Source organism: Pangasianodon hypophthalmus, chromosome 9 (assembly GCF_027358585.1).
Source record: "Pangasianodon hypophthalmus isolate fPanHyp1 chromosome 9, fPanHyp1.pri, whole genome shotgun sequence".
Taxonomy (NCBI): Eukaryota; Metazoa; Chordata; class Actinopteri; order Siluriformes; family Pangasiidae; genus Pangasianodon; species Pangasianodon hypophthalmus.
The window spans coordinates 3350796-3365108 of record NC_069718.1 but is presented as its reverse complement, the minus strand read 5'-3'; the positions used below and the strand labels follow the sequence as shown (position 1 = coordinate 3365108).

The window sequence follows — 14313 nt, the reverse complement described above, 5'->3', positions numbered from 1 at the left end:
TCACTAGATACTCGTAGTGTCCCCTGGTGGTGTGAAACGCCGTCTTCCACTCATCCCCCTCCTTGATTCTTACTAGATTGTACGCGCTGCACAGGTCCAGCTTAGTAAATATCTGAGCCTCCCTGAGTTGCTCCAAGGCTGCTGGTACCAGTGGCAGAGGGTAGGGGTATTGGACTGTCAACACATTCAGTCCCCTGTAGTCGATGCATGGCCGCAGACCCCCACCTTTCTTTTCAACGAAGAAGAATCCCGCCGCTGCTGGAGAAGTGGAGGGTCGGATGTAGCCCGTGGCTAGGGCTTTTTTGACGTATTCCTCCATAGCCTTGGTCTCGGGGAGAGAGAGAGGGTAAACTTTATTCTTGGGGGGCATGGTGTTGGGCAGCAGCTCGATCGCACAGTCCCATGGGCGGTGGGGGGGTTACTGCCTGGCTCTTTCTTTACTGAACACCTCTCGTAGATCCTGGTATTCGCACAGTATTGAGATGTCTTCTGATGTGTCGGGGCTTTCGATGGAGGTCGAGAAACATGGCTGTGACTGGATCTTGCGGAGGCAGTGGTTCTGGCAGTGGGGTGACCAGCGGATCAGTTCTCCCTCCTTCCAGGACATGACAGGGTTACGAAGTTGCAGCCAGGGGAAGCCCAGGATGATGGGGTTTGAAGGAGCGGAGATGACGTAAAACGTAGTCTCCTCAAAGTGCAGTGCTCCCACTTGTAGGGTGAGCAGACGGGTCTGATGAGTGATGAGGCCTCCCCCGATGGGACAGTTATCGACGGCCGTCACTCGCAGGGGGGGGTTCTCATGGCAGCGTGGGGAGGTGAAGGTCCTCTGCAAGCTGTTGGTCGATGAGGTTGACGGCCGCCCCGGAGTCCACTAGTGCTGGAACCAAAATAGTGCCCTGAGTGTGGTGCAAAGTCACTTTAAGTGTCATGCAGGAAAATACGAGGTCGTTTCTCACCTTGGAGGTAGATGGTTTCTTGGGACAGTTGTTAACCCGGTGGCCGGCGCCCCCGCAGTAGAAGCATAGATTACGGCGAGCCCGATGTTGACGTTCCTCCAGGGTCACTCTGGTGCCGCCCAGTTGCATAGGCTCCGGCCCCTCCTCCCGTGGTCTGCTGTAGTCCTCCCGAACCCGAGGTTCATAGCGAGGGCGAGACGTGCGGCGTTGCTGGCGGAGGAGGTTATCCAGACGAATGGCTGTGGTGATATACTCAGACAGCGTGACGTCCGTGTTGTGGCAGGCCATCTCCGCCTGTAAAGCCGGAAATAGTCCCTCCCTAAACACTGCGAGCAGTGCGGGGTCATTCCACCCACTCTGGGCCGCTAGGGTACGGAACTTCACGGCGTAATCCGCGGCCGGTTCGGTGCCTTGACGCAACTCCAAGCGTTGTACTGCTACGTCGCGCCCCCCCGCCGGGTATTCAAAAACATCGCGGATCAGCTCAGAGAAGTAATTAAAAGATGTTTTTACCTGAGGATCAGTGTCCCAGATGGCCGAGGCCCAGTCCAGGGCCCTCCCCGTGAGCAGAGACAAGAGGAAGGCACACTTGGTGTTCTCCTCCCGGTAGGCCATGGGTTGAAATGTGAAATAATTCGCGCATTGCTTTAGAAAGCCTCGGTAGTGCTCCGCGGAGCCGTCGAATTTTTCCGGGAGAGCCATCCGGATCGATTCGCTGTGTGCCGGTGCGGCTGAAGCAGCGAGAGTCGCCGGAGTCTGCTGGAGCTGTTCGTGAGCGGCCTGCAGCGCCGCGAGTTGCTCCTGATATGCGCGAATGATAGCTCCTTGGCGGGCCACCACCGCCTGGAAATTCACGCGCTCTGCTGGATCCAAAACAGGCGAAGTATTCTGTAATGAATCGCCGGAGGCGGGTTGTGTAGGATCCATTAGCAGATTTAATAGCAGATAATCCAAAACAGTGGGCAGAAACGTAGTCGAGAAACAGGCAGTAAAGTCCGGTAAACCAGGAAGTCGAGCAGCGAGGCAAACAAATCCAAAAACACAAGGCAAAGGCAGAAAACCCTAAACGTGAACAGGGTCGAGCACAAAAGACAGCAAAACACTATGGCAGAGAGAAAAGGCTTGGTAATGTCCCAAAAACAATACTTCGCGTCCTAGTGTAGTGAACGCGCTGTTTAAATATCTGAAAAAACCCCGGAAGTGTTTCTCGTGGGTGGTGTCAAAACTCGGGCGAGGGCTCCCTCTGGCGGGCAGGTGCCGGTGGTGATGCTACACGTTCCTGTAGACGAACTGCGTAAAGGAAACTGTTCCCTGGTGTTGAAGAACGTCAGAATCACTGATGACGGTGCCTATAAATCCTTTGTGATGGAACACGTGGACAGAACTAACAAATGGAAAGAAATCAACAGGGTTGAACTCTCAGTTGATGGTAAGTAAATTATACAATGTAAAATACTGACTAATTATAGAAGTCATAGCATATAACAGATAACAGATCACTATTTTTTTTTTTTTTTTTATTTATTATTTTTTTTCTAAATAATGTAATTTTTTAACACAGCAGATTAAATATCAAAAAAATCTTCTTTAATAATAAATAAAAACATAATGTTCCTAACATAAGATCATTTCCTAAAAGGTTTTTCCATGTCTCTGCAGCTTTTCAGATATCAGCTCAAGTGGGTTCCACAGTTGTCCTGCCATGTGAATGGAGAAATCTGTCCATCCAAACACCTCATGTTGAGTGGTATATCGATTCCCAGACTCTGTTTGAGCGAAAGGGTAAAGAGTCATTTCAGGGTGAGGGATATGAGGATCGTGTGGACGTTCCTGAGGACGAGCTGCTTAAAGGAAACTGTTCCCTGGTGTTGAAGAACTTCAGTGCTACTGATGCTGCTGTCTACAGAAGCTCCATGGTAGTGAAACACTCAAAGAAATCTGTCTTGGTCCAGGAAGTTGAACTCTCAGTCTACGGTAAGTGGATTAGTCTAAGACGATACTGAATATGACACATATCAGTACACAAAGTTTAAAATGCCTGGAAAGGTACTAAGCTCACTTTAACAGCAGATTTAATGTTAATGTCAGTGTTTTTCAGTCCTGGTTGAGACTGCACTACACAGTTTAATGCCTTTCACAGCTAATTATAAAGCTTATCATGGCTGTGTTAGATTGAGTGAGGAGAACACACACACACACCTCCTGTCCTGCATTTCAATACTGTTTTCAGCACACACTCATTGACTTCCCCTTAGTAATCGAAGTGTGTTGCCTGCATTACACAAAAGAAGGGGTCTTTTTTTCACTTTTGAAGTGTAGAGTGATGTAGATTCAGTCCTCATCTAAGAGCCACGTGAGCTGATAAAGTACTGAAATGGTTCTTAACTCTATAACTATATTAGAAATTTGATATCTATTAGGGATGTTCTGATCCGAAGGACTTTGTCACGTGCTGGTATTAAAGTTGATCCAGGCACATTCTGATGGATCGTGATCTGCGAAGTCCTATCCACGATCGATCCTTTATTGATGTTATTTTACGTCAGTGTGTCATTTTGTGTCATTTATGCGATTGTCGTATAAGTCCACAACTTTCACAACTTAGTAGAAAGTAGAAAACAAAAACAGCACAACAGCCACATGCACTGTATGAAATGCCAATACAAGCAACAGAGGTGCTTTAAACACAACCAATATGATACAACATTTGAAGGAATACAGCGAGTTCCCGCAGGTCACTCAAGAAAAATCCTTCACCAAAGCAACAAACACTGGAGGATGTTTTCAAAGAGAAGTTTCCTCAAAACAACAAAAAGGCGAGAGAAATTACAGAGAGTTTAGTTGAATTTATTGCTCTATATGACCAGCCAGTCTCTGTTGTAGTGAACAGAGGTTTTCATCGCCTTCTGGAGCTTTTGGAGCTGCAGTACGTCGTCCTGTATCAACACTACATTTCACTGCCATACCGGAGCTTTACAATAATGTTCATGACCACCTACGAGATTGTGTTGCAGATGTGACTGCAGTCAGTTTTACTACTGACATTTGGACTTTAGATGTTCGCTCAGTGTCAATGCATAGCCTTACTGCACAGTGGACAGACTCCAGTTTTAATTTAAAACGTGCAGCGTTTTGAGGTTCTCATACAGCTGAGCATGTAACTCAGGCAACTGAGGAGATGTTGAATATTCAATTCAATTTTAAATTTATAAATTTATCCCTAATGAGCGAGCCAGAGGCGACAGTGGTGAGGAAAAACTCCCTGAGACAACATGAGGAAGAAACCTTGAGAGGAACCAGACTCAAAATGGAACACATCGTCATCTGGGTGACACCGGATATTGCGATTATAAATAATTCCATTCTATAACTGTGTGCTACATGGTCAGAAAGTGCAATTGTGTAACCAGGAAATTCATTACACTTTTCAAATGAAGTCTGTTTTGTTGAAGTTACCAACTGTTCACTGATGGAGACTTGAGTGCAAAACTGTTCATGGGAATCGCAGTCCTAAAGCTATCATAGCAATTGTAGTCCTAAGACATTTTCATGGTTTCTAAGTGTTACCATCCACAGTAATCTCATGTATCTTTAGACTGTCCATGTGGAACCATCAGGATGGACACGACGTGTGAGAAATAGACGTGCAATGGGGTCACATTATTTTGAGGCACAACCCAAGATATATAAAAAAATAAATAAGAACAATTAAAGTATAGCTGTGAAGATAGGTGGTTTTCTTAATGCAGAGTTATTTGAGCTCAAGTATATCTGGCCTTAGTGTGTATTATTTATGAAAATATAAAGTTATTGGATCAAGACATCCCTAATATCTATCAATTTTTTACATTTATCTGTGCAACAGAGATTGGTAAAGATTGTTGTTTACTCGTTAGCATGTGTTTGGTGTCCTCTAGTGGCTCTTCAGTGAAATCCAAATATGTCACTTTTTTATCAGTCATTTAAAACGGCCGCCTGCATGTGACTGAGACGTGTTCATTTTCCAGTGAAAGACTGCTGAATCTGAGAAATACATGATAGGAGTAATATCAGTCTTATGAGGGTTTTTTTTTTTTTTGTAAATGAATGATGTGTATTTGTTAATAAATTGATTCTATGTAACCTCACTAAATGCAGTATTTATACATTTCTATTTAAATATGAATAGTAAACACAATATTCATTATTCTATAATTAAAACAATAGTATTAGATCTTATAAGTGTAATTTATTGTTGTGTGTTTTAGATGCCAGAAAGGTTCACTGTCCTGGACGTGTTGACTCAGATTTTAGACAGAAATGCATTTTTTTCTGGTCGATTTTAGTATAAACTAAGATAAACTTACTGATAAATTGTTGCTCTAGCCTAGTAGTAATTTCAGTACTCTGTGCTGTGGGGAAAAATTACCTTGAGAAAATTGTTTAAAAAACTGACATCAGATATGACACAACAAAAAATTTAAACTTTGCAAATGATTTTTGTTACACACTGGGACCAATTATATTTTTAATTTTTAAAACTTGGAATTTTTCTGAACTTTTTGTACGTGTCAGGATTTATAGGGTTCAGATGGGCAGAAAAAAAAAACTGGAAATGAAGAGAATTAAATAAAACAGAATTAAAATGCAGGATAGCACTGGGAGAAACACAGGACTGTATTATTTGTAAGACTTTCGAAGCTCCTGCAGTTATGAAGTAAATATATTTATAACTGTAGAGAAGAGAAAAGTGAACAATGGAATGTTTCTAAAATTCTTCTTTTTCTTTTTCCTCCAAAGAAAAATCAGATGAGTAAATATCAGATGTAAAGATTTACTACAAAACAGTTTTATTTGTTGTTCTAATAATTATTATATGGCTCATTAACCCTCTAAATCTCCGTTTATATTTCTTATCTTGTCATTTTGTCAGATAAAAGGTTTATCACGTTTCTACCCAGATCTCATTTTAAGATTTTATTCAAGAATGTTTAGAATAAATCTTTTCTGTCTGTCTCCAGGTGAAGCTGGAATAAATTGGCCTCACCTGCTGATCTTCATCCTTTCCCTCTTTATGTGTTTTCTCTTCTCACATTGAGGAAACATCAGCGTGATCTCTCTGTGTACAGAGACTGATTTAGGAAAAAGAAAAAAGAAACAAGGAAGATTTCACTGTCTTTCATCTACATTGTCAACAAGCGAACAACTGTGAGGTTCATGAGAACATTTCTGACCCACATAAAGCTGTGATGCTGAAACACTACAATATCAGCGCGTGAGAAAGACACTGTATTACTAAGAGCATCATACAAATCACAGCTCCTAACAGTTGTTGGGTTGTCCTGTCTGCTTTGTCTGTTTTTTTATATATTGGTTATACTTTTTAGTGCAGATGAGAGTAGTGTCTAAAGGTGAAGTTTGATTTGGAGGCATTTGTTTGGTCTCCACTGATTCTTATTTCACTGCCTTTGAGCAGGTGCCAGCTTCTTTACATTGACTCAAATACACTACTTTAATTTACTCCTTCAGTGTAAAGTAACTGGTAAAGTCCAGGAAGTGTGTTCATCCTTAAGTGTGGAACAGAGCCTGCATTATAATGAGGTAAAAGTGACTGTACTCTGAGGTTTACAAGGCACCTGAGGCATCACGGATGTGTGTTAATTTGGGGACCGGTTTAGCCTTCTTGTCTGCTCTCTGGCCTTGTCTCTGGATTGTCGCCGATTAACTAAGGACTGTTCTGAGACTATGAGCTGCTATGAGGTTTATACCTGTTACGTTCTGGGGTATGTTCGCGTGTTTTTTGTGTTTTGTTCTCTCCCCCTTTTCTCTCGCCCTCCCTCTCTTTCTCTCTCTCTCTGCAGCGGTTGCCTGATTGGATAACGTTCCTGTCTGTCTCAATTAACCCCGCTGATGTCATCGACCGTGACATCCAATCAACCTCTGACCCCGCCTATTTAAAACCCGCTGCCATTCATTCAGAAGAAGTCGTTGTTGTCCTGGTTACGTTAAACTAAAACGCTGTTGTGTCTCTGTTTGTTCTGTGTAAAGTTACGCTGCCTTACTGTGTCCTTGTATGTCATTTGTTCCATGTTTCCCCGCTTTGTGCTAGTCACGTGTTTGTCTGGTAAATTGGTTGTTTGTTACCTAGTTGTGACTTTGTTAGTGTTGGGGAAAAGGGGACAGGTAAGTACGTCACGTGACATACATGGTGCAGCACGCAGGAGGTCCGTTTGTATTAGACACACTAGGTTAGGAGCGAGCACCACCCTCTGTACTTTTGGTTTGGCTAGTTAGTATAGGTAGTTAGAGCGTCCTGGACGCTGAAGATTTACTTTCTATCTTTGTTTGTAGTTAGGTTAGAGGGCTAAATAGGTAGATTGGTTTTGTTTTGTTCATTTCTTTGCTTTGGTGCCGCTCGCGTCCCTTTTTCCCCTTTTGTGTCCTTCTCTGTATTACTGTAAATAGCTGTAAATATAACCACTCTCACCCGACACTACACACTTCACTTGTATATTGATAAATAAATCACGTGGCTTGTTTTTGCACTTCTGGTCCCTGGTCCGTGATTACCCGCACACCACTTATATTTTAATAATCCAATAAGTGTTATTCCCCACGTACCCCTAGACTAATTGGGGTTGTAACAATACCTCATAACTGCATGTATGTGCAGGTGTTCCTAATAAAGTGAGGGTGAAAACTCCATTATATTTATATATATATATATATATATATATATATATATATATATATATATATATATATATATATATTCACCCTCACTTTATTAGGAACACCTATATTTATTAGGAATATATATATATATATATATATATATATATATATATATATATATAATGTGTGTGTGTATATGTATATGTAATGGAGTTTAAATAATGTTAAATTCGGAAAACTCGCCATTTGTTGTGCACCACTTCTAGTCACGTTCATTATATTAGTGGGCGGTGCTACGTAATCGGAAGCAGTTTCATGATGACTCGCTGCTGGTAAGCTGCATTGATGATGACTTTTCCACGACATTCTAATTTATTGAGATGCACCTGTATATGCTCTAGGGGTGCTGTATCAGGGCGACGCTCTGACCCCAACTTACTGGGATATGTGTAAAAAAAAATTTTACTTTACTGTAATGTATATATGTGACAAATAAATGCATCTTCTAAATGAACGGTTGCTTGCTGAACATACTTGTGTTTCTGGTCCTGACTGACTTGGACTTGAGAAAATGGTTAGACTTACTCATACTGTCCATTTTTAATTCCACACTGGCAATAACAATGACCCAAGACAAGTGGATTTCAATTATATCACTAGATTTGCAGAGCAAAAAATGCAAACAAGTCCAACTTTAAGAACTTTAAGATGTTTCTTTATTAAAGTATATAGTAATACATTAAAATGTGAACATTTTCCAGATTTTACATACAGTGTAGATTATGCAGTTTCCTTTTACTTTATTATTGCTGTTTTTATTAATTTGTTAGTTTGTTATAAGATGCTTATTATTATTATTATTACTAGTATTATTATTATTATTAATGTAAACCATTAATTGCTATGAGAACTCAGTTCTTGACTGCATACTGCTGAAGACTGGTTAGGTTTTAACATGATGAGGCTAATATAAAATAAATGTAAGAGGTACACAGTTTTATTTTACATTTAGAACATTTTTCAATACTTGAGGTATTAAAAAAATTAAATATGAAAGCAATATTTACAATAACTGATAATTATTGTAATTGATAATACATTTACTTACAAATGTTCAGCTGCTGTAGTGAATAAAATACTTTATGAATTTATGGTCATACAGACCAAATTCTCCTATTCTACCCGACTAAATAAAGATTCAGCTGTTTGTCAGAATCAGGTAATTAGTGGTGTTTGTGAAGCAAAGCATCACTATTGTCATCTCACACACTTTATTATTATTATTATTATTAGTAGTAGTAGTAGTAGTAGTAGTAGTAGTATTTCTGGACAACATTTTGGCACATAACTCATCCCACACCGTTTGTGCTACAGATGTGAACGAGGGCTCAAATCGACCGGCTTACTGAGAAGAAGTGTGACATGACTTTTATAAGTGAGCAGACTTATGATGTTTGAACCACAGACAAAAAAATCTCATGTTTTCGGCCCATAGAGAATGCGTGGGGAATAAAACCCGAGTGTCACAGCTCGGACATTTTGTTTGGCTCACATGCTTGTATCAAATGATGTCAAGTGGCTTAATGAAGAGAATTGTGTTATGAGCATTCTAGTGACGTCACGTGCACCTTAATGCCCAAAATAAATGGAATTACAAAATTACAGCAACATAGGCATGCAACATATCAAAACGCTTGGCTCAATGAGAAGAATTGCATTATGGGTATGCGGACTGCCATAAAGCCTGTTATATTAAAAAAAATTAGAGTTAAATACAATCATTACAGCTACCAATATAGGTCAAATTAGTTATGCTTCAACAAACACGTACACACACGTAGCCTCCCCTAATGACCGGCATGTGCAGCTGCATGTCGGTGTCGAATTTTCCATTGGCAAGCACCACTGATGTTTTCTTCAGAAAATGTAAATTCTAGTTAAGTCTTTCTAACTGTGATTATGTTTTAACCAGATTTGCTAAGAAGAAGAAATTAAATTGAACAAATTTGAACAATTGAACAAATGAGAAAATCTTAACCGAGATAACTGCAGTTGTTACAAAAACTCAGAATTCATAGTTTTGATATTTTCACTTCTATCCAAAATTTCTTCTTTACAATGTAGAACAGAAAATACGGTAAAGATAAAATAAGGGAAAAGAGCAGGAATAGCTGAGAGAAGGTAGCTCCAGCATCTTCTGCAAAGAAACAGAAATTTGTTATAATTAATTTTTTTCTCATTAGTCACTCAATAAATCTGATACCACATTTTTTGCCTAATTTTTAAAGTATTAACATTAAAAAAATTCTGATTATTAAAAATAATTGTTAAAAAATATGCATTTAAAATATATATATTAAAAAATGTAAATATTAAAAGATACAATTATTTTTAAAACTTCACTTACCTATATCTTCAGGTATTTGGGAGGAAGAGGAAACAAACAAGAAAAAGAAAGAAGTTAATTTTTTAGGAACTTTTTCCAACAATTAATCTAAAATGTAGCTCTAGATCAGAAACATGTTTAGGCCAAGAACACAAAAAAATTGCATTCCAGTGTTTCCTCATCCCAGTCCTGCTCTGTTCTGTATTGTTTTTAACTCCGCCCACTTCCTCTCACTGACTTCCTATTGGTTAAGGACTTGTCCATCTCATTATTTTATCATATCAAGAAGACAGTGCAAAATGGACTTACTGAAAATTCCTCTAAGATTTGACAAGCACAATAAAATACATATTAATATCTTAATTGAAGAAGTGTATCTTATTTTATATCACAGCGCTGTTGAATTCTGGATTATGATTGGTCAGAAGGTGTTGATTAATTTACTATAACAGCAGCTCTGACTGTAGTGCAGCTGTAAATCACAGGTTGCACTGTTTTAGTCGAGTAAGGCTGCTTTCACACTCATTTATGTTGATTTAAAAAACCCGTGATGTAACCTACACATTGTAACCATAACAGCTCGAGTGAAAGTTGGGTTAAATCACTCCAGCATGCTGGTCAACCTCCTCACCCAACCTCGCTGAGTTAAAACAGCTCATGCTAGGTTTCCAAATTCACCAAAATGAATTATTCTTAAGCAAGCTATTTTAGAGTGTACTATTAAAAAAAACTTACCATAAACTTCGAGTTCGACTCTCTGGATGAAATGAGTGACAGATCTCTTTCTGCGTTTCACGAACAGGTAGCTGTAGTAAACTCCAGCATCATCAAACCACACGTTCTTCAGCACCAGAGAACAGTTCCCTTTCAGCAGCTGCTTCTCAGGAACGTACACACGGCCTGTATATCTTTCACCCTGGTATAAATTCCTTCTCGTTCTTTCAAACACAACAGCAAAATCAGTGCGCCATTGAATATACACTGTCGGCTTGGATGTGTTACTCAGTTCACAGGGCAGGACAGCTGTGGAACCCACTCGGGCAGATATGACCTGAGCATCTGCAGAGCATTAAGCATCTAGATGAGTTTTAGCATCTCTGAGGCAGTTATGAGAATTATCTGTCCACTTACCAACAGAAGTGATCAGCCATATGATGTAAATGTAGAGGAATGTCACACCGCCCATGGGTCCCTGACTTTCTAAAACACACACACAGACTATAACATATGGAGAAGTTTGCAATACACAGACCTTTCATTTGTGACACAAGGACAGCGTGAAAGGACAACACTGAAAAGCAAAACCTTCAGTGAAAACCAATCAGCAGGAGCTGTTTAAGAGTGAAACGCTGACTTCATGTAAGACGTGAATGTAATTTTCTGTTGCAGTCACTGTCCAGTCACAGACCTAAGCCAGGCCCAAGGGTGTATTTGAAAAAGGGGAGAGAAAGAAGGGCCTGAAAGTGTTTCTTTTTTAACAGGAAATGTTGTTCATATAAAGGAAACACATTATCGTTCAGTGATTCTTCATTCCTGATGCATTGACTGTTGAACCCTTAATCATCAAGCCTTTTAGAATTATTGCTAAAACATGAAAAAAGTGGTCATATGGCTAAAAATGACTCCCTCGTGTTGCTTTATTTTAGGGGACAGGTGAACATTAGCATACTGTTATTATTATTATTACAAATTTCCATTCTGGATTTTCATTAAGTGGCATGTGTGTGCATTTATCTTTAAAAATGAAAAAAAAAATTTCTCTTGTCACAAATCAGATTAAATGGTTTTTCCTGACAGCTATTTTTTTTTTTTTAAATATTAACAATTTTGTATGAAGGTGCACATATTTGTTGTATTTTTTATGCTTGATAACAAACCTCACTGTCATGCCTATGATTGATACATACACTGTAATAATGCCTATAAATGGTGCTGTTTATTAATGTTTAAAATGTAGAAAGTTGGTGAAATATATCTTAAGGGAGGAAAACAGTTTGCCTTTTTGTTTGTATGAAATATGAAGATTAATAAAAAAGCTCCAAGCCACTTTTCAACCTTCAATTTTCATACTTCCAATACTTGTCAAAGTTGGGATTCTGGAAAAACAGGAAAATAGCATCACTGTGCATGTAGCCTATATCATTGTAGATATTTATTGTAGCTACATAAAGTAAGTAATTACTTTAAGTTTTTTTAAAACTATATAAGCCTTTATTAACCCGTTTATGCTATACATTCTTACTGGAAGCATGTAAATTCTTTTATTACAGCTTTTCTTTAATTTCCTCTATGTATAGTTCTTAAAAATCTCTTTCAACAATATTTCCTATTGTCCTTTTTTTAATATTAACATTAATATTTTTATTTTTAGGAACTTCACTTGTTTGTTAAAGTTTTAAAAATGGCATTTCTATGGAATTTCCAAGGCACTGCTTTCCTGTAAACCTGTATGACAGCCGGCAGCAGACTAAAACCTAACCTGTTCTGAAAACCAGTTTCTCACCAGCAAATACAGCAAGGATCAAATCCCATTTAGTTACAAAAAACAGTCAGGTCTTACCTTGGATGGAAAAGAATATTTACTGTGTGTTGTATAAGATAAAGTATCAACAAAAGTTTAACAAGGACAAAAGTCAGTTCTGCCTGTCACACCAGCCTGCATGTTGTGCCACAGGGCTGCTTTTGTTTCCTGCAGGTATAGAGAAAAGGCGGAGTTTCGAAAGGAGTAACAGGTCCTTCTGCTCTTATGAGGGGGCGTACATTCAGCGACATCACAAACCTCAGTTTTTTTCACTTCTCTCCTGGTATTACACTTTGATTTCTAATTACACTCAACATTATAGCCAATTAGAGGATTAATTCCAGGGTGGAGGTCAATTTTCAGCACATGTTGTAAATATTCTCCAATGACCTTTGGCCAAACAAATGACTACAATCAGGGATGCAACCTTACAGCCTATAGGTAATGCTTTCAGTACAGACAAATGCCAAAATAATAAACCATCAAAACCTCAGTATTTCAAAGCAGCTCCAGCTTTGTTGTGAACACATCCTCTAATCATTGTTGATGCCTTTATTATTGACACATTATCAGTCTGCTTATCTTGTTAGCGTGTGTGTGTGTGAGAGAGAGAGCGAGATAACAGCAGAGGAACAACTGATAAGTGGAATTTCAAGCATTTCCACTTCTCTCAGTACATTACTCTCTTTATTCTATTCCATGCCTTGAATTCCACTGAGAGCTAAAACCTGATTCCCAACTGAAAACAATCAGAATAATTAGCCTTCTAAACCCTTAACTGCACCCGCCAACCCACCCACACACCCACATACACACCCACACACACACACACTGTATGTAAACATGTCAGTCATTGTGATGAGTTTCTGCACTTTATTGTCTTTATTCTACTCTAATGTTCTTGCGGCGCAAATATGTAGTGTGAGTGTAATTAAAATAAGTGGGTTTATTTTGCATTTTTAAGGTTTTGTACTTTAGCTAATGTAGTTCCCACATTTCCCTCTGTGGGATCAACAAAGTACATCTGTCTGTCTGTAGATTTACAGCAGTTAGCAAACGCTCGTATCCAGAATGCTTATAGCGTCCATAAAAAAAAAATTCCTCACACTAGGAAAAATTGGCTATGGTCTAAGAATATAACAAGGCTAAACTCTGGTACATAAGAGTTAATGCAAAATGTAGGACATTACAAATGTTTTAAAGTTAATAATCTGTGTAGATTTGGTGCATGTTTATGGTCTTAACGCAGGGGTAGGTCTTGAGTCTTTGTCTGAAGACAGCCAGTGACCCTGGTGTTCAGACAGCCAGTGGAAGTTCCAGGACAGAGAAATGTCTTGATTTATGTCATCCTTGTATCTTAAAGGAGATGGTAGGTCCAGTCGAGCCATGCTAGAGGCTCAGGGTGTGTGTGGTGCAGAGCGGGGTGTGATGAGTGACTGCAGGTAGGTTAGTGGGCAGCTCCCAGGAGTCAGTGGAGTAAAACTGAGGAGATTTAAAACATTCTGTAACAGCTGCAGGGGTTGGATGGCATCCTGACGCAGATCTGCCAGGAGACAGCTGCAGTAGTCTAGTCTCGAAATGACAAGAGACTGTTCAAGCACCTGAGTGGCCTCTGTGGATAGTAATGACCAGATCCACCTGATGTTGTAAAGGAGAAACTTATAATGCCTGAGTCAGGTTAGTCATGTGAGGAAAGAAGTTATCTGGTCATCCAGAGCTACCCCAAGGTTGTGGCACATGTGTGCCCATATCTCTAAAAATTGAAAGATTTCTCATGTCACAGATCAGATTAAGTT

General features: G+C 39.4%; 1 long non-coding RNA gene across 1 annotated transcript; it reads right to left on the bottom strand.

Annotated features, from left to right (window-relative positions):
- Positions 1-10044: 10044 nt before the first annotated feature.
- On the bottom strand, positions 10045-12681 carry LOC128318809 (uncharacterized). The gene is made up of 3 exons (XR_008302242.1): positions 12557-12681; positions 11128-11196; positions 10045-11055 (listed from the first exon to the last, which is right to left on the bottom strand). It is a non-coding gene; the product is annotated as an uncharacterized LOC128318809 (long non-coding RNA).
- Positions 12682-14313: the final 1632 nt, after the last annotated feature.